Source organism: Phyllobates terribilis, unplaced genomic scaffold (genome assembly GCF_046119375.1).
Source record: "Phyllobates terribilis strain yellow unplaced genomic scaffold, ASM4611937v1 Scaffold_5__5_contigs__length_657084704, whole genome shotgun sequence".
In the NCBI taxonomy this organism is placed as follows: domain Eukaryota; kingdom Metazoa; phylum Chordata; class Amphibia; order Anura; family Dendrobatidae; genus Phyllobates; species Phyllobates terribilis.
Window position 1 is genome coordinate 525,538,873 of NW_027362765.1, and position 21,084 is coordinate 525,559,956.

Consider the following 21,084-nt stretch of genomic DNA (forward strand, 5'->3'; position numbering starts at 1 on the left):
AGTGGATCACTCTTGTATTGTGTATATGTCAGTTTGTGAGCACTTGCACCTTATTTTATAAGTCTTTGATTAAAAGTTAAATTTTAAATTGATACACAACTATTTCAGTTATTATATACTTTATCATTTCATAATTAAGCCCAATAGCTATACCGTAATGGAGACAGAAACCTTTTCCACTACAGCCAACCCAATAGATGGAGACACAATCAGGGGTGTTCACATTTAAAAAAATGAGTGCCTCAAACTACCAAAGTGGCTTCAATTTCACTAGAGTTTAAGTAGTATAATGGGGACTGACACTGCTTCCACTACAGCCAACCCAATAGATGGAGACCCAATCAGGATTCTCCACATTTCCAAAAATTAGTGGCAGACACCAGCAAAGTGGCGTCAATTTCACCAGAGTAGAAGTAGTTTAATGGAGACAAAAACCTCTTCCACTACAGCCAACCCAATAGATGGAGACACAATCAGGAGGGCTCACATTTTAAAAAATGAGGACCTAAAACCACCAAAGTGCCATCAATTTCACTAGAGTTTAAGTAGTATAATGGGGACCGACACCGCTTCCTCTACAGCCAACCCAATAGATGGAGACCCAATCAGGATTCCCCACATTTCCAAAAATTAGTGGCAGACACCAGCAAAGTGGCATCAATTTCACCAGAGTAGAAGTAGTTTAATGGAGACAGAAACCTCTTCCACTACAGCCAACCCAATAGATGGAGACCCAATCAGAAGTGTTCACATTTTAATAAATTAGGGCCTAAGACCACCAAAGTGGCATTAATTTCACTACAGTTTAAGTAGTATAATGGGGACCAACACCACTTCCACTACAGCCAACTCAGCAGATGGAGACACAATCAGAAATGTTCACATTTAAAAAAATTAGGGCCTAAGACCACCATTTCCGTGGCCAACAGATTGGAGATGGTGGAGTTCAACCTCTTAGCTTTGTCATGTGTAGGAGGAAACAATGTTTTACGTGACCACAACTGTGGGACCGAGGGCTGGCTGCAGTGCTGAGAGAGGGCGAAGTGTGGTAAAACAGACAAACTGCTGGACCATGAGTGAGGTGCAGGCGGAGATGTTACGGTGGATTGAAAAATGTGTGGTGTGCCCGGTGAAATAAAACACCAGGCATGTCCGCTTCCGTTAGAGCCGACGGGCTCTCACTCAGCCTGACTGGAGCAGGTATACAACTAGAGGTTCTGCAGTGGGGGACCGGCGTGACAATACTTGACACGGTAACAGAGGAGGAGGTAGAAGCAGCAGATGCGTTTGATGGGGCGACTGATGGTTGTTTATTGAAAACCAATTTTGAGTTCATCATGTTTGTGTACCCCTGGGTTGAGAACAATATCTGCACCAAAAAAATAATTTCACTACAGTATAACTATTATAATGGAGACCAAGTCCTCTTCCACTACAGCCAACCCAGCAAATGGAGACCCAACCAGGAGTGTTCACATTAAATAAATTAGGGCCCGACACCACCGAAGTGGCATCAATTTCAGTAGATTAGAAGTAGTATAATTGGGACAGACACCTCTTCCACTACAGCCAACCCAGTAAATAGAGACCCTATCAGGAGTGTTCACATTTTAATAAATTAGGGCCTAAAACCACCAAAGTGGCATCAATTTCACTAGAGTAGAAGTAGCATAATGGGGACCAACACCACTTCCACTATAGCCCACCCGATAGATGGAGACCCTATCAGGATTCCCCACATTTCCAAAAATTAGTGGCAGACACCAGCAAAATGGCATCAATTTCACTACAGTAAAAATTGTAGAATTAGGAACGACACCTCTTCCCCTACAGCCAACCCAGTAGATGGAGACCCAATCAGGTGTGTTCACATTTTAATAAATTATGGCATAAAACCACCAAAGTGGCATCAATTTCACTAGAGTAGAAGTAGTATAATGGAGACTAAAACCTCTTCCACTACAGCCAAACCAGCAGATGGAGACTCAATCAGAAGTGCACCATCCTCTCCAGTGGTTCACCACGTGTCAGACTTGTACTCTGTTGTGCAGGTGCACGAGCTGGTCTAAAAAATGTGTGAAAGGACTGACAGAAATTGCTTCTGCCACTTACACTACTGCTGCTGCTAATATTTTGGCATTGATGAATTGACGTGCCGGCGGTTGGAAGTGTAGCGCTATGATGAACTCTGTGTGCCTCACTGCTGGCTTGGGGAAAACATATCTTAAGGTTGTGTAAAAGTGTGTTTCGATACTCCAGCATTCGCGGGTCCCTTTCCAGGGCGGGAAGCATCTGGTTAAATTTATTCTTATAACGTGGATCTAACAGAGTGGCAACCCAGTAGTCAGCACTATTTCGAATCATAACTATACTGGGATCATATTGCAGATAGTGCAGCAAGAACGCTTTCATATGTCGGATTCTTTCATGAGGTTCAAGCCCATGCGGTGTTGGTGGCTGGGTAATTCTGATGCTTGTTTCCTCTACCCTCCCACCAAACACGAACAGAGAGTTGATGATTATCCTCTTCATGTTCTCGCCAACCCACCTCGATCGCAGTGAACCACCCTTCCTTGGCACCCTGAGATGTCCCCTAGTGTATGATGTTAGTACCAGAAGAAAGTATTTTTTAATGTGGATGAGGCCTGTATAACATACAGTGCTGGCCAAAAGTATTGGCACCCCTGCAATTCTGTCAGATAATACTCAGTTTATTCCTGAAAATGATTGCAATCACAAATTCTTTGGTATTATTCTCTTCATTTAATTTGTCTTCAATGAAAAAAACACAAAAAGAATTGTCCTAAAGCCAAATTGGATATAATTCCACACCAAACCTAAAAAAGGGGGTGGACAAAAGTATTGGCACCATTTGAAAAATCATGTAATGCTTCTCTAATTCGTGTAATTAACAGCACCTGTAACTTACCTGTGGCACCTAACAGGTGTTGGCAATAACTAAATCACACTTGCAGCCAGTTAACATGGATTAAAGTTGACTCAACCTCTGTCCTGTGTCCTTGTGTGTACCACATTGAGCATGGAGAAAAGAAAGAAGACCAAAGAACTGTCTGAGGACTTGAGAAACCAAATTGTGAGGAAGCATGAGCAATCTCAAGGCTACAAGTCCATATCCAAAGACCTGAATTTTCCTGTGTCTTCTGTGCGCAGTGTCATCAAGAAGTTTAAAGCCCATGGCACTGTGGCTAACCTCCCTAGATGTGGACGGAAAAGAAAAATTGACGAGAGATTTCAACGCAAGATTTTGCGGATGGTGGATAAAGAACCTTGACTAACATCCAAACAAGTTCAAGCTGCCCTGCAGTCCGAGGGTACAACAGTGTCAACCCGTACTATCCATTGGCGTCTGAATGAAAAGGGACTGTATGGTAGGATACCCAGGAAGACCCCACTTCTTACCCCGAGACATAAAAAAGCCAGGCTGGAGTTTGCCAAAACTTACCTGAGAAAGCCTAAAACGTTTTGGAAGAATGTTCTCTGGTCACATGAGACAAAAGCAGAGCTTTTTGGGAAAAAGCATCAACATAGAGTGTACAGGAAAAAAAAGAGGCATTCAAAGAAAAGAACACGGTCCCTACAGTCAAACATGGCGGAGGTTCCCTGATGTTTTGGGGTTGCTTTGCTGCCTCTGGCACTGGACTGCTTGGCCGTGTGCATGGCATTATGAAGTCTGAAGACTACCAACAAATTTTGCAGCATAATGTAGGGCCCAGTGTGAGAAAGCTGGGTCTCCCTCAGAGGTCATGGGTCTTCCAGCAGGACAATGACCCAAAACACACTTCCAAAAGCACTATAAAATGGTTTTAGAGAAAGCACTGGAGACTTCTAAGGTGGCCAGCAATGAGTCCAGACCTGAATCCCATAGAACACCTGTGGAGAGATCTCAAAATGGCAGTTTGGAGAAGGCACCCTTCAAATATCAGGGACCTGGAGCAGTTTGCCAAAGAAGAATGGTCTACAATTCCAGCAGAGCATTGTAAGAAACTCATTGATGGTTACCGGAAGCGGTTGTTCGCAGTTATTTTGGCTAAAGGTTGTGCAACCAAGTATTAGGCTGAGGGTGCCAATACTTTTGTCCGGCCCTTTTTTGGAGTTTTGTGTGAAATGATCAATGATTTTATTTTCGCTTCATTCTCTTTTGTGTTTTTTCCTTGCAAGCAAATTAAATGAAGAGTATAATACCAAAGAATTTGTGATTGCAATCATTTTCAGGAAGAAACTGAGTATTATCTGACAGAATTGCAGGGGTGCCAATACTTTTGGCCAGCACTGTAGGAGATATTCTCCAAACTATTTCAAACTGAGATGTCCCTGCTGCATATTGTTAGCAACAGAACAAAGTATTTTTTTTACTGTGGATGAGGCCTGTATAACATACGAGATATTCTCCATACTATTTCAAACTGAGAAGTCCCTGCTGTATAACGTTAGGAACAGCAAAAAATAGATTTTTTGACTCTGCACAAGCTCTGGATACAGCTAAATTTCACTGCCACTAAAAGGACTAGGTGGCTTATATCAGAGTGTAGCCTGTTTGCGACAGGAAAAAATATTTTTTGGACTGTGGCTAGCAAGACAAAAAATCATTTTTTTTACTCTGAAAACAGCTGAGGTTCACCGCCACTAAGATAATAGGTGTCTTTTAGCAGAGTGTATCAAGTTTGCCACACACAAAAAAATCTTTGGTGGACTGTGGCTAGCAACAGAAAAAATCTTTTCTTTTTACTCTGAAAACAGCTGAAGTTCACCACCACTAAGATAGTAGGTGGCTTTTAGCAGACTGTATCACGTTTGCCACACAAAAAAATCTTTGGTGGACTCTGCCTAGCAAGACAAAAAATCATTTTTTTTACTTTGAAAACAGCTGAGGTTCACCACCACTAAGATAGTAGGTGGCTTTTAGCAGACTGTATCACGTTTGCCACACAAAAAAATCTTTGGTGGACTCGGCCTAGCAAGACAAAAAATCTATTTTTTTACTTTAAAAACAGCTGAGGTTCACCGCCACTAAGATAGTAGGTGGCTTTTAGCAGACTGTATCACGTTTGCCACACAAAAAAATCTTTGGTGGACTCTGCCTAGCAAGTAGAGATGAGCGGTGTTCGACTAGAACTGTTCGGCAATCTCAAATTTGAGCTGTATTGGACGGTGTTCGAGTCGTTCGATGAATGCGAACGATTTGCAAAAAATTTAGCTGTTCGAGGTTATGTTCGATAACTGTTCGTGCACCAAAAGCGTAAATGGATTTTTTTACATCATGCAGGGATTGTCTGCCACTCACTGTAATGTCACAGCCATGGTGGTTGTGGCATTACAGTGGTTGCCCAAATCGATGCTCGCAGTGCTCACAGTGAAACATGAAAAGCCGGCAATTCAGCAGCGGCATACACCGGTACCCGACAATTTAGAACATAAAGAATAGAGCATCACACATAGATTAGATAGATAGAAACATGTCAGCCACATATATAAGAAGTACAGTGACAGTGTTGGTTACTGTACTTGTCATTTAGTGTTAAAGGATTTATTAAAAAAAATAGTGTTTTCATGCACTGTCTCTTTAAAAAAGCCGGCCGGCAATTCTGCATCGGTACCCGACAATTTAGAACAGAAAGAATAGAGCATCACACATAGATTAGATAGATAGAAACATGTCAGTCACATATATAATAAGTACAGTGATAGTGTTGATTACTGTACTTGTCATTTAGTGTTAAAATAAAGGATTTATTTAAAAAAAAATTGGCGTGGGGTTCCCCATAATTTTAGTCTCTAGCGGAGGTCAAGCAGACGGCAGGGGCAGATGTTTGAAGCCTGGGAAGGGGGTAATACCCGCGGAGCTTCCCAGGCTACTAATATCAGCCCCCAGCTGAATGCCTAGCCTTTACTAGCTATTAAAATGGGGGACCCCCCAAAAAAATGATGTGGGGTCCCCCCTAATTTAATAGCTAGCAAAGGCTAGGCAGACAGCTTGGGGCTAATATTAATAGCCCAGAAAGGGTGCCATGAATATTGGCCCCCTCCCAGGCTAGAAACACCAGCCGTCAGCCGCCCCAGAAATGGCGCATCCATAGGATGCGCCAATTCTGGCACTTAGCCTCGCTCTTCCCACTGCCCTGTAGCGGTGGCAGTGGGGTAATAAGGCTGGGGTTGATGTCAGCTTATAATGCCAGCTGACATCAAGCCCAGGTTAGTAATGGAGAGGCGTCTATAAGACACCTTCATTGAACTCAGCTCACCTCATGCACGTCACTGCCAGCGTGGGAAAATCTCCTGCGCTTGCCGTGAGCGCAGGAGAATTCTCTCACGCTCACCGCAAGCGCAGGAGAATTTCCCCACGCTGTCAGTGACGTGCATGAGGTGAACCGAGTTCATTGGACATGAACTCGACTCATCTGGTTGCCGTCACAGCCAGACACTGAGGAGCGCAAGCATGCCTGCGCTTCTCAGTGTCTGCGGCATGGCAAGCTGGATGGCAGCTTTCGACTGCGATCCAGCCTGTCATGTGAATGTAGCAGAGCTGGAGCCATCCTGGGAACCATGGAAAGGTAAGGATGATGTTGGTTTATTATTTTACTTTTATTGCAGGAGATCGTTGGCTTCAGCTGGAATGGGCGTGATGGTAAGTATGGTTTAATTTAGAACATTAAAAAATTGTGTGTTTATTTCAATTAAAGGACTTTATTCTGGGTGTTGTGTTTTTTTTAAATACTTTACTAGAAATTCATGGCGGTCATGTCTAATATTGGCGTGACCCCATGAATTTCGGGCTTAGGGCAAGCTGATAACACCAAGCTGGCCCTAACCCCTTTATTACCCAGTAAGCCATCGCACCAGGGCCCTGGATGAGTTGGGTACAGCGCCAGAAGATGGCGCTTCTATGAACGCGCCATTTTCTGGGGTGGCTGCAGACTGCAATTTGCAGCGGGGGGGGGGGGTCCAGAAAGCTTGGGCCTCCCTACGCTGCGGATTCCAGCCCCCAGCGGCCTAGTTGTAACTGGCCGGACACAAAAATAGGGTGAAGCCCCACGTATCTTTTTTTTACATTATTTCATGAAATTCATGAAATAATTTAAAAAAAAAGGGCTTCCCTATACTGTTGTGTCCGGCCAGGTACAAATAGGCAGCTGGTGGTTGGGGGCAGCCTGTTCCTGCCTGCTGTACCTATGGATGCGCCATTTCTGGGGTGGCTGATGACTGGTGTTTCTAGCCTGGGAGGGGGCCAATATTCATGGCACCCTTCCTGGGCTATTAATATCAGCCCCCAGCTGTCTGCCTAGCCTTTGCTAGCTATTAAAATAGGGGGGACCGCACATAATTTTTTTTTGGGGTTCCCCATTTTAATAGCTAGTAAAGGCTAGGTATTCAGCTTGGGGCTGATATTAGTAGCCTGGGAAGCTCAGTGGGTATTACCCCCTTCCCAGGCTTCAAACATCTGCCCCAGCTGTCTGCTTAACCTCTGCTAGAGACTAAAATTATGGGGAACCCCAAGCCAATTTTTTTTTAAATAAATCCTTTATTTTAACACTAAATGACAAGTACAGTAAGCAACACTATCACTGTACTTATTATATATGTGACTGACATGTTTCTATCTATCTAATCTATGTGTGATGCTCTATTCTTTCTGTTCTAAATTGTCGGGTACAGATGCTGAATTGCCGGCCAGCTTTTTTAAAGAGACGGTGCATGAAAACACTATTATTTTTTTAAATAAATCCTTTAACAGTAAATGACATGTACAGTAACCAACACTGTCACTGTACTTCTTATATATGTGACTGACATGTTTCTATCTAATCTATGTGTGATGCTCTATTCTTTCTGTTCTAAATTGTCGGGTACCAATGCTGAATTGCCGGCCGGCTTTTTTAAAGAGATTGTCTTCTGAGCAGTTTGTCAGCTTTTGGACACCTTTGATGGTGTTTTCTATGTATTTTTATTTGCCTGCCATTGGTTTTAACGGTGTTCGATGGTGTTCAACAGTGTTCTAAGGTGTTCGACGAACAGTTCCACGAACATCCCGGTGTTCGACGAACCGAACCGAACTCGAACACTACGGTGGTGGCTCAACACTACTAGCAAGACAAAAAAAATCACTTTTTTTACTTTGAAAACAGTTGAGGTTCACCACCACTAAGATAGTAGGTGGCTTTTAGCAGACTGTATCACGTTTGCCACACAAAAAAAACTTTGGTGGACTGTGGCTAGCAACAGGAAAAAAATATTTGTTTTACTGTGCATAAAGCTGAAGTTCATCCACCAAAAAAATGACAAACTGGGCTAACACAGCTTGCACTATCACATTAGTAAATGAAAAAAAAAGGTTTTTGTGCTCTGCACTCAGAAGCTCTGCACTGACAAGCTCGGCAGATAGCTGAATTTCAACCCCACAAAATCAAAAAGTGGCCTAGAAGGGCTTGCTTGCTTTATCACAATAGTGCAAAAATAGATTAAAGGTATACCCCTGTATGGGGCACAGACAGTACAACTGATGCACAACACTGTTCTATGCCATAGGCCCTGCTCTTTCTGTCAGAATCTCAGTAATTGCACAAAAACAAAAAAAAGTGCTGCAAGGTCGACTGAACAGGTACACAGCACAGGACTTATCTACGCTATCTGACTTCCACAGAAGTGCCCATCTATCTAGCTAATATCTCTCATTACACAGGAGCTGGGTGCAGGAGCAGCGCCTGTCTCCAGCAGTGACATGCATAAAATGACGCTGAGGGAACATGGCCGGTTTTTATATGGAGTGGACATGTGATTTTGTGATTTCAGCAGCCAACTGCAGAAGCCCTTGAGTCTGGGACAATGTGGATGCTTCCTGCGCCCTGATTGGCTTGCAGCGCTTTCCTGACTTAAAGTTACCACCTACAGAAAAAAAAAAAAAAACAGCGTGCTGCTGATCTGATCTGTTCTGAGCTATCACAAGCCCCCCCACTCATCTACCACGTCTTCCCACTCATCATACACAAACACTATTCTAGCAAAACTGTTAGAAATGTTGTAGTTGCCCCGCAATCACGTAACCACGGAAATTCGCCGAACGTTACCGATTTTCCCGAATTTAACAAATTTTTCTTGCCTTTCCGATCACGAATCCAAATATGCCACATTCGTGTTAAACTTAAGTTTGGAAATCAGATTTTGAACATATTCACTAACCACCACCTCCTCCTGCAGACTATTCAAAGTGTGCTCCAGCATGTAGATAACCAGAATAGTGATGCTGATGATGGCATCGTCAGTGCTGACCATCTTAGTAGCCAGTGCGCACAAGGGTGCAGAGGGCCTTAATCTGTGCCCACTCCGCAAACATCATTTGAACCACATCCGTACTGGGTTGTCCCAGGCTATGCAAAATGAGATACTGTGCCAGGGCTTGTCACGGCTGCCACAGTCGCTGCAACATGCAAAGTAGAATTCCACTGTGTCTCCTCATGACATATCAACTGGTTAACCGGTAGGGCCAAAGACCGCTGTAGCAATGCAAGTCGATGACCCACGGGGTGAGAACAGTGGAAGTGAGCACACAGCGAATGTATTTTCTGCAGCAACACATCCAGGCTGGGATAGTGGCGGAATAATTGCTGTACCACCAGGTTGAGAACGTGAGCCATGCAAGGCACATGTGTGAGTTTGCCCCAGCATAGGGCCACCACCATGTTCGCTCTGTTATCGCACACAGCCATCCCTGGCTCCAGGTTCAGTGGAAACAGGCATTGCTCAAACTCGGCCAGCATAGCTGTCCACAACTCTTGAGCAGTGTGACTGCAATTTGCAAGACATATTAACCCCTTACTTACCGGGGACGTATTAGTACGCACTTTTGCGTACCGCCGGTTCAGTGAGGGCTCCGGCGCTGAGCCCTCACTGAACCGAGCACATGTCAGCTGATTCTTACAGCTGACATGTGCCCGCAACAGCCGCGGGTGGAATCGCGATCCACCCGCGGCTGTTAACCAGTTAAATGCTGCTGTCAATCTCCGACAGCAGCATTTAACGCGCGCTTCCGGGTAGCGCGTCATAAGCCCCGCCCACCGGCGACCCCGTCACGTGATCGCGGGTCGCCGATGGGCGTGCATGACAACCCAGGGTCTGCAGCAGACGCCTGTGGTTGTCATGATCTTGTCGCTATGAGCGCCACCTAGTGGTCGGCGCTCATAGCACAGGACCATTTCTGCTGCATGCAGGGGACCTGCTCGTCCCCTGTATGTAGCAGAGGCGATCGGACAACTGCTGCTTCTAGTCTCCTATGGAGACTATAGAAGCATGCAAAAAGTAAAAAAAAAAAGTTTTTAAAAATATAAAAAAAAATAAAAAAATATAAAAGTTTAAATCACCCCCCTTTCGCCCCATTCAAAATAAAATATATAAAAAAAAAAACCACATACACATATTTGGTATCGCCGCGTTCAGAATCGCCCGATCTATCAATATAAAAAAAGAATTATTCCGATCGGTAAACGGCGTAGCGAGAAAAAAATTCTAAACGCCAGAATTACGTTTTTTGGTCGCCGCAAAATTGCAATAAAATGCAATAACGGGCGATCAAAACATCGGATCTACCCCAAATGCTATCAATAAAAACGTCAGCCTGGCACGCAAAAAATAAGCCATCAACCAGCCCCAGATCACGAAAAATGGAGACGCTACGGGTCTTAGAAAATGGCGCTTTTTTTTTATTTATTTTTTTACCAAATTTTGGAATTTTTTTTCACCACTTAAATATAAAAGAAACTATACATGTTTGGTGTCTGTGAACTCGTAATGACCTGTAGAATAAGAAGGGCAGGTCAGTTTTAGCATTCAGTGAACATGGTAAAAAAAATAAATAAAAAACATCTGTGGTATTGCACTTTTTTTGCAATTTTACCGCACTTGGAATTTTTTTCCCGTTTTCCCGTACAGGATATGATAAAACTAGTAATGGCGTTGAAAAGTACAACTCGTCCCGCAAAAAATAAGCCCTCACATGGCCATATTGACCAAAAAATAAAAACGCTATGGCTCTGGAAACAAGGGGAGCAAAAACGAAAATGCAAAAACGAAAAATGCTCCGGGGCTTAAGGGGTTAATTGTAACACTGCCTGATTGCGGTGAGCCCTGGCTGCACAGTATGGAGGTGGAGGGGATTCTCTCTGCACTGTTGGAACGCATGTAGTAGTCAAATTATTGCAATTTTTGCCTCTACTGAGTCGTTTTTTACAAAGTTGGCAGATATTGTGAATTGGGTCATCCTTTGCAGTCTCAAAAAAGGCCCAGGCTAGGCAACTTTTGCCGCCCCTGTGAACTGCAGACCCGCAGACATGTGACCGCTGCTGGCCACAGCCACAGTTGTGGCTGAGGATGCAGTGCTTGTCGTTGTTGCATCACTGCGTATCTGTGTGGGAGGCCACAACATAACCTCCTTATCTTCCTCCTCCTCTGCTGCGCTACTCAGCTGTGTGCCTCTGGGTTCACCCCAAGTGGGATCTACAAGTTCATCATCATCCTCTCTGTTCTTCCACTCCTCGCCATGAGAGTCACCTTCCTCCTCTTCCTGCCCTGACAGCACAGTACAGTCGGCGTGCGACTCAGGTATCTGAGTTTCATTAGGATCAATCCTGGGGGTTAATGTCTGGTGATGAGGGTTTCTGCTCAGACTCTGGATTCTGCTTCGTCCAGCCCCAGATCCAACTGAAAAAAATTTTGGACACCAGGGCAGATGCTTTCCTCCTCTTGAGTCTGTGAATCTTTGGAGCAGACCTATGATGTCCATGGAATACAATGTGTGAACAGCTCTGCAGACTTGCCCATCTGTGGTTCCCCACAGTCAGTTGGGCAGTTGGAGAGTTGTAACATGGGGGGAAACAATGGTAATTGGGGTGCCACCTCTGATGAATGTATGAATGTACTGTTTGTGATGTTGAGGTGGGGAAGAGGAGGAGAGGCCACTTGATGCAGCGCTTGCCATCCACTGGAGCACATGCTCTTTCTGGCCCTCACCTACAAGGAGTACCACAGTGCGGCTGACAAAGAAAGGGAATGGAGTAGCATGTCTAGTAACAGAAGTTGTCAGTTGTCTTTGGATAGGACGAGACGGTGTTTGTTTAGTAGAGCTCTCACTAATATTACCACCTACCCAACGTACACCTTGAACACCAAACTGTCACAGGTGTGTCAGGTGTGAGACAGTCGTTCTGGATCCAGCTGTAGAAGGTTGTTGCGCTTGGCTCTGCAGGCACCTTCTTGATCTTTTCATCTTTGTAGTGTAGTGATATCCTTCTACCTCTAGGACCTAACAGTGACCTCTACCTTCTGCTGCTAACTTACATACACTTGCTGGATGTTTAAATACCTTCAGTCTCTCCAGAGAGTCGCTGGTGATAGCTCTATTTTCCTCTGTCCATGCTTTAAGTACTAGTAGTCGGCTAGTGTCTTCTTGGAGTTCCCTTGGAGGATAGCTGTCGTGATCTCTCTGGCGTCTTCTCAAGCTAAGTGTTTTCCCTTGTCGGTTTACCTTTAGTTGCAGTTGGGGCTGACTAGTACTCGCCCCGTTCCTTCCTTATCTAGGGCCTATCACTTGGGGCAGTCGCGGGTTTAGGTTTCCTGCTCGGCAATACGTGCGGAACCTATTTAGGGACGTTAGGGGAGTCAGGGTGTTGTCAAATCTGCCTACGGGTGTCCACTCCCCTTTTCTCTAGTGTTTGGGCTTCCTCCCCATCTTCACATTGTTGTGCACTTAGTCTTTCCCTCACCTTGCCTATTTACCCTTCCACCATGACCTTGCTTTTTCCCACTCATGTTGGATGTACCCTTTCCCTCTTTTAACCAGCTGTTTCACAACCCTAGGCCAAGACCTGTCAGTCACCCGTCACTAAATTACCGATCAGTATTTATTTGCTGGGTGTAGCTGCAGCATGCTAGTAGCACCAAAAATGTAGATTCAGAAATGTGGACTCCTGGCTGAAGCAAAACTAGTAGCACAAAATATTTATATGCAGGAATGTGGTCTGCTTTCTGTAGCACGCTAGTAGCACAAATAATTTAGATTTTGAAATGTGGACTCGTGGCTAAAGCAAAACTAGTAACACAAAATATTTATATGCAGGAATGTGGCTTGCTTTCTGTTACATGCTAGTAGCACAAAGAATTTAGATTTTGAAATGTGGACACCTGGATGGAATACAATATTAGCACAAAACAATTAAAAGCTGAAATGTGGACTGCTTTCAGGACCTCACTATTAGCACAAACAATTTTGATTCTTAATTATGGACTCGTGCCTGGCCAAAAAATATTACCAGCACAAAATACAGTCCAGCTCATCGGTATTAACATCCATGAAGTTTAAGTACATAATGTGGAATATCTCCTGAAAAAAATTAATCAAGTGAGACAGTGTTTTTGTATATAGCACTCACGATCAATACTAAAGAGAAAATGATAAACAACAATTTTAAACCAAAAACAATGGGAGGGAAAAATAGAAAAACCTAAAGCTTGCTGTGTCACTGGTATTGGCACCCTTTACATTAATTTAGTATAGAAACACATTTTGACTCGCTTGTGGTAAATCACGAAAGAGATTCACCTGTGAATAATTGTCGGTGCCCATGTGACATGAATTAGCCAATGAATGATGACTTCAGTGTTTTAAAAAGCCACATGTTAGGCCCTGTTCCTTTGTCACAATGGTGAAGACAAAGCTGTCTGAGGACATCAGAACTGCTATTTTTAGCAAACACAAGACTTCCAAAGGGTATAAGGCCATCTCCAAAGACCTTGGTATCCCAGTTTCAACAGTGAGCTATGTTATCAAGAAGCTTGCCAAGCATGGAACCGTCAAGAACCTCCCTGGACGTGGGGAAAAAGGAACATTGACAACAGATGTCTTCGAAGGTTGGTGGGAATGATGGAAAAAACACCACGTCAAACTTCCAAAGACCTGAGGGCCAACCTGGAAAAGTCTGGGATCATGGTTTCAACAAGTACCAAATGACTCACACTAAACCAAGCAGAGCTTTATGTGTGAAGGCCAAGGAAGAAAACATTGCTGAAGAAAAGACATGAAACAAAATGACTGATCTTTGCCAAAGAGTACCTTAATAAACCATAATCCTTCTGGGAAAATATTCTGTGGACAGATGAAACAAAAATAGATCTTTTTGGCAATGCAAAGCAACAGTTTGTTTACAGATGGCATAATGAAGCTTATAAGGAAAAGAACACCTTACCAACAGTTAAGCATGGGGGATGATCCATAATGCTGTGGGTACTGAAGGCTTTGCTGCGTCTGGTACTGGAGGCCTAGACCGTATCATAGGAATCATGAAATCAGAGAATTATCAAGAGATTTTAGAGCGAAATGTCGTTCCCGGTGTAAGAAAACTTGGGTGTGCAACCAAGTATTAATTAGGGGTGCCTTTATTGCTGCACATTCTGTTTATTCTGTTTTTTTCCTTGAAATTGCAACATGGAAGTTGAAAAACAATGTTTTATTGTTGTATTAATTTGGACCACTAATTAAAAATTCTGAGGATATAACTTTGGTACATTTTCATTTATTTCTGAAGATATTGTACAGTCTATGAAAAAATGAAGGGGTGCCAATAATGGTGAGCAGCACTGTATTTCTAAGTACAAATGTGGCCTTGTTTTTGGACCATGCTAGTAGCACAAAGAAATTAGATTTTCAAATGTGGACTCCTGCCTTGAGCACAATATTAGCAGCACAAAACAGTTATATGCTGAAATGTGGCCCGGTTTCTTTAGACCACACAATTAGCAAAAAGGATTGATCTGCTGGAAGGTTGATTTCACAGACACACAGGATCCTATCTCTCTGAACTAGCTGACTGACAATCAACCGCCTAGCTAACTATCTTACTATCCAGTAGCAGCAGCAGGAGCAACCTCTCTGCGTTGCTACACTGACAAAATGGAGCTAAAACAACATGTCCACTCTTTATATGGAGAGGGACATGTGACTTTGGCAGCCAATGACACATGCCCTTGTGTTTGGACGTTGTGGATGGTTTCTGGTCTCTGATTGGCTGCCGGAATCTCTACACACTAAGTTAAGGAAAAAAAAAATTAAGAATAACAGTCCGTCGCTCCTCTGACCTCTCCCCACCCCCTCACCTCATCAAACACGTCTTCCCCCACTCATCATGCAGCACAACTATCCTAGCCAAAGTCCTAAATAAAGCATTAGTGGAAATGCGATCATTTACTGCACTTTGGCTGAATTTTGCAGATTTTGTGTAAAAATGCTCGGAAGTCAGAACACAAATCCGAATGTGCAATGTTCATGCCGACTTTGAGATTGACAAACGTTTTTCGAACAAGTTCGCTCATCTCTAATGATCAGCATTATACACCAATGTTGGTAGGTTCATGTGGCGCCCCTGAGGGTTCAGTTGCCACAGAGGTACTGCATCTCACCCAGAGGTGTGGTATCTCACTCTCAGGTAAGGAAAGAGTATGGCTCAGGACCCCAACACTTACATCCAACACATCCTGCAGGGGGGGTAGGGCGAGATTGCTCCTAAAGGAGAGCACAGTCCCGAGTTCCTAGCTGACGGGAGGGGACATGTAGTGGATGTGGGTGGAGAAAGCAGCTTAGGGGAGCAAATGCAAGGGAGAGTATAAAAGAGGGAACCATCTTAGATCACTGTGTTCAGTCAGAGGAGGACAACTGACAGGAGCAGAGGCTCTGTACGAGCTCTGCTCCAGAGGCGGGCCTAGACAGTGAGGCCCAAGTCTGGGAGAGAAGGAGAGAGGAGAAGGAGCAGGAAGGCTTCAGGAAGAAGGGATCCCAGGGATGCGGGCAGTGCTAGAGGCCACCCGTATGCCCGAATCTACCAGGAGGTTGAGGGGTCAGGCCACATACAGCGAACCGGATCCCTCAACTAGTAGAAGATTGCAAGTCTCAACTAGAAACCCGGAGGCTGCAGAACTTTATGTCCTGTAGCCACAAGTCCACACCAGTCTCACCGAAAAGGTAGCCACATAGGACCCAGGGGATGGAACATACATCGCCCGCCAAGGCCCGCGGTACTGGATTGGAGTCACTAGGTGTGAGGTGCAGAGATGAGGCCAGAGAAAGGACACAGAAGGGGGTCCTGATAAGTACTCCGGAGCTATCTGGCGGTGGACTGAGCCCCTCACTGAGTAAGCGCAGCACGCCGAGGGAAGTTGCACTGGTACCTGTAACTTGAACTGCAATAACCGTGAGTAAAGACCCTGGGACTGCACTATCTTGTCTCTGTGTTCCTTGCTGCGCCATCCCTCACTGCACTACAATGCCCAGCGCAACCTGCACAACCACCATCATCCACACACTGCCCTGAAGCTAACTCTTCCTGTGGGGAGTTATACCATCATTGCTGCAAAACCACCAGCTTCAGAGGACTATTCCGCAGCGGCGGCCCCCTTTAGCCGCACTCCACAGGTGGCGTAGTCGGACTCTTTAATAAAACCCATATATAATTCCCCTTGGATTGACCGCCCTGGGTCACGGACCGGGTCACCGCCACAGTCACTACAACCCCCAGCATCTACCGGGCCGGCACCGGGTACCCCATGACACAGGGGGCGCGTCATTCAGACAACTTCTTTCTTACATGTATGGGAAGTTGCGCACCATTGGAGTTGTGGTAGAAAAACATCTGTTATTCACAAAGAATGTTAGCTGAGGTTTCATTTATTAGCCAAAATATAAAAAAACTTCCCTACTAGCTGACGTACTAGAAGCATAATAATGGTTACAGAGTACCTTTCACCAAATTCGTTATGTTGAATTGGAACATAATGTAATAGCAGCTTCAGAGTGGAATTAAACATTTTTTTTATTTTGCCTCTCCATTGCAGAGATATTAGCAATCAAAGTATTTGGCACCTAATGAAATAATGTTTGTAAGTCCAAGTGGGTGTTATAACAGAGTTTTCAATGGGGGTGGACTTCTTCCTCCTGTACGATATTGTCAAATCAGAGATAGGTAGCAACACACAGCAGGAAAAGAATACACCACATATTACTGTACTTTGGAGCAGGTTTCTCAAGGAGTCAACCTTGATCTCCTGATCTAACCTCTTGCATGATTAGAAAGTGTTGCCCAGGAGATATGATCAGACCATGTTCCTGTATGGTCAGACACAGCCATTACACAGTACACAGCAGGGACACATTTATAAGATTATCTCAGCACAGGAACATATTTGTTAAACACATCCAATTGTGGAAATTATTATTATTCCATGATCTATTGAATAAAATTAACTTTGTTCGTGGGAAAATCCCTTTAACAAAATGCTTCAGGAAATGTTAACAAAATTTTAACTAAAATGCTCCAGGACAACAAAAAATGTTAGTGTTTCCTGAAGAGGTTTTGACAGCAAGAAGAAAACACAATGTGAAAATACCCACGCACCTCTCCTTGGACTGTGACAGGTATTTCAACTGTGCAAAATTGAAATGAATTGGAATGAGCTGCAATACCACACAAATCTGCAGAGAAGTGTGGGGCTGTTTCTGGAAGAAATCAACCAGGAATTTATAATTATGTTCAACACTATGTTTTTTAATTCTGGATTTCCTCCTTGTTTTTTGATAAGATAATTGGGAGCACAAACTATTCTGCTTTTACCATCTTGTGGTCTGTTCTCCATGTACACTTTGCTACTTTGCAATAGATTTGAAGACATTCTGTGTTAGGCTGAATTAAGCCGTCAATGTACTGACTGTGATTTACCAAACTGAACTCAACAGCTTCCTAATCATAAATGAGGCTGTTTGGGTCAGGAGACCTGGGGCTGTTACACAAATCATGGTTTGTACTTTGACGGTAATACCCGGACCTCTGAATTCAGCCTTAGGGCTCGTTCACACAAGCGTATAAATTGTACGAGTGCAATCCGATTAAATATCAGATTGCACTCGGCCCAGTGTTATTCCATGAGGCAGTGCACATCTGCAATTATTTCCTCATGCTGATTAGGCATGAGAAAACAATTTCAGCATGCTGAGAGTGTCAGCCAGACTCATCTCACATGCACCAATACAAATCTATGAATGAATGTGAAACACAGGACTGCACTCTGATGTCATTGGTTGGTGTCCAACACCTGAGACACCCAACAATACTGGGAAAGATACATACAAGATATACAAAGTGAATATAAACAAGATACAAAGAAACAAAAGAGTACACTTAGATTCCATGATTATCTGGTGAGTGGGGACTCAAAGCCAACGGTTGTAAATCAACATGCAGAATTCCTAAAAGCAAAGCACAAGGTGTTGCATTCCAGATATGCTCAGCATTCTTTATCTAAGGCTTCTTTCAGACATCCGTGTTTCATGCAAGTGTTCTATCCGTGATTTTCATGAATAGAACATGTACTGTGGCTTGTGAAAGTATTCACCCCCTTGGAATTTTTCGTTTTTTATTACCTCAAAACCTGGAATTTCACTTTTTTTTTTAGGGCTTGCATTGGTTCATGTAAAGAACATGCCTACAACTGTGATCATTTGGTTTTCTTTTTATTGTGAAGCAAACAACAAATAGGACAACATAACTGAAATCTTTAGTGTGGATAATTATTCACCCCCCTAAAAGTAGTACTTTGTAGAGCCTCCTTTTGCAGCAATCACAGCTGCAAGTCGCTTTGGATAAGTCTCCATGAGCTTTCCACATCTTGCCACTGGGATTTTTGCCCATTCCTCAAGGCAAAACTGCTCCAACTCCTTCAAGTTAGATGGTTTCCAATGGTGAACAGCAATCTTCAAGTCTGACCACAGATTCTAACTTTTGGATTAAGGTTTGAGCTTTTGTAACGGGAATGGTGGAACCACTGTGTCGTGGTCCGAGGAGAGCCTGGAGGGGTGTAACTAGGTGCACTCCTGACTGTTTGCTAGAGCCCCTGATGGTGGGGTTAGACTTGGCTCCAGGTAAACACCAGGTACTACACCAGGACGGACCTCGGACGCAAAGCAGATGACCTTCAAGGGACAGGAAGCTAGAATGAACAAGAATGGAAGGTTCAGCTGGTACAGGCAGGAGGAACCCAGGAGCAGCAAGTGCAGGCGAGCACAGCTGGTATACAGGCAGGCACTGGCAGGTGCAGACAGGAACGGCTGGTATACAGACAGGCACTGGCAGGTACAGACAGTAGCGGCTGGTTGTCACACAAGTTGAGGGAAAGACTAAGTGCACAACAATGGGAAGATGGGGAGGAAGCCCAAACACTAGGGAAAGGGGGAGTGGAGACCCCTAGGCAGATCTGACAACACCCTATCGTCCCTAAATAGGTTCCGCACCTATCGCCGAGCAGGAAACCTAATGCCTGACTGCCCGTGACACTGGTAAACAGATGTTGAAACAAGCAATTTGTGGTCAGGAACGGAGCGCTAGGTAGCACGGAGACTTACGGAGAGGAGATGTTATACAGACCTGTTTATTACACAATCGCTACGCGTTTCAACAACGGCCTGCTGTCTTCCTCAGGTGGGGTTTACAGACAATAGAGGGAAGTGGCCATTTATAGGGACATTGACCAATAGGGAGAATAGTCAATTAGTGATGTCATTTAACCCTAGGCATTCCCAATTACTGCAGGAAACGCTGGAAACTAACAGCAACTATACAGACTAATAAAATGGAACATATACAATCATTAAATTATCCTAGATGTGTTAAAACAGGGACAAATAAAATAAAATATAAATTCAGGAGACACTGGTAAACATATGGGCACAACAGGTGAAGACTGGTATGGCTGATATAAAGACAGGTACTGGCAGGTGCAGGCGGGTATGACTGGTATACATTCAGATACTGGCAGGTGCAGGCAGGTGCGGCTGATATAGAGGTGAGCACGGCAGATGCAGGCTGGAACGGCTGGTATACAGGTGGGCAAGACAAGTGCTGGAAGGTACAGCTTTGACTGGGCCACTCCAAAACATTTACACATTTCCCCTTAAATCACACGAGTGTTGCTTTAGCAGTATGCTTTGGTCACTGTGTTGTTGGAAGGTGAACCTTCATCCCAGTCTCAAAACACTGACAGACTGAAGCAGGTTTTGCTCAAGTGTAGAGGGGAGCACCCAGGACCACTACCATCACCCTGTGTGCCGGAACTATCTTTTCTTCGCCCAATGCCCCCTCTACTATTAAAGACTGAGATTGGAGTGTGTGCTGCTATGGAGGATTTGCTGTACTCACTGTTTCGCCGTCCCTTGGACCAGGACCGACGCCGACCGCAAGCAAGACAGGAGATCGTAGATCCAGGTTAACAGACTCACTTTTAATGTGCAATTCTTCCATACACGGCTGCAGTATACAGATCAAGACAAGTTCTTTGGTTAGTGAAGCCCCCTAGGGAATGTGCCTTTCCAGTAACAGTTCTCGTCCCTTCCTGAGACTCAACATCTTCCACATCTTCTGCAACCCAGCTGAGAATCTCCCCTCTAGGGGAACAGAGGCCTCACACTCAGCATCTCTCACAGGCCATCAGCCAAGAACATAGCCAGCGTCCAGGTTCTGTCTCAAATGTGTCCTCATTATGTTCAGATAACTTGCACTAGTAAACACTTCTTCACTGCTGATACTGCTGTTGGAGTCTGCTTTCTTATTTGCCCAGTAATCCTCCACACTCTGTCTCTCTCTGTTTATGGGAACAGAACCTACATGGGTTCTGTGCACTCGGGTCTTGAACCCAGAAATGGAGTGGCCTGGCACAGGCCTCTCCTAACAGCAGGCATACACTGCCTAATGTTCCTCACTCTCCCCTCCTAGACTGTCTGTAACCAGGAAATGATTTTCTACAAAACTGCTCTAATGCTGTAACTTCTCCCAGCTAATGATGTAACCTTTGTCCTAACTCTTTGGTGTCAGTGTAGTGCAGCTGAATCCCTATCTATTGTATAGATCCCCCCTCTGGGCAGACCTCCCGCATCCCAGGGATGGCCTTAGGCAAAGCCTATGGGAGAACTGGCATACAATAATCGGCCATAGGGGTTTCACACAGCAAAACATTCTATCAAATAAATAACTATAAACACATATAACA

General features: G+C 44.3%; 1 long non-coding RNA gene across 1 annotated transcript in view; it reads right to left on the reverse strand.

Annotated features, from left to right (window-relative positions):
- LOC141273632 (uncharacterized) overlaps positions 1-20,836 on the reverse strand; it is a 256,905-nt gene extending 236,069 nt beyond the window's left edge. Inside the window, exon 1 of the long non-coding RNA XR_012322111.1 lies at positions 20,238-20,836. This is a non-coding gene — a long non-coding RNA (uncharacterized lncRNA). The remainder of the gene's footprint in view (positions 1-20,237) is intronic.
- Positions 20,837-21,084: the final 248 nt, after the last annotated feature.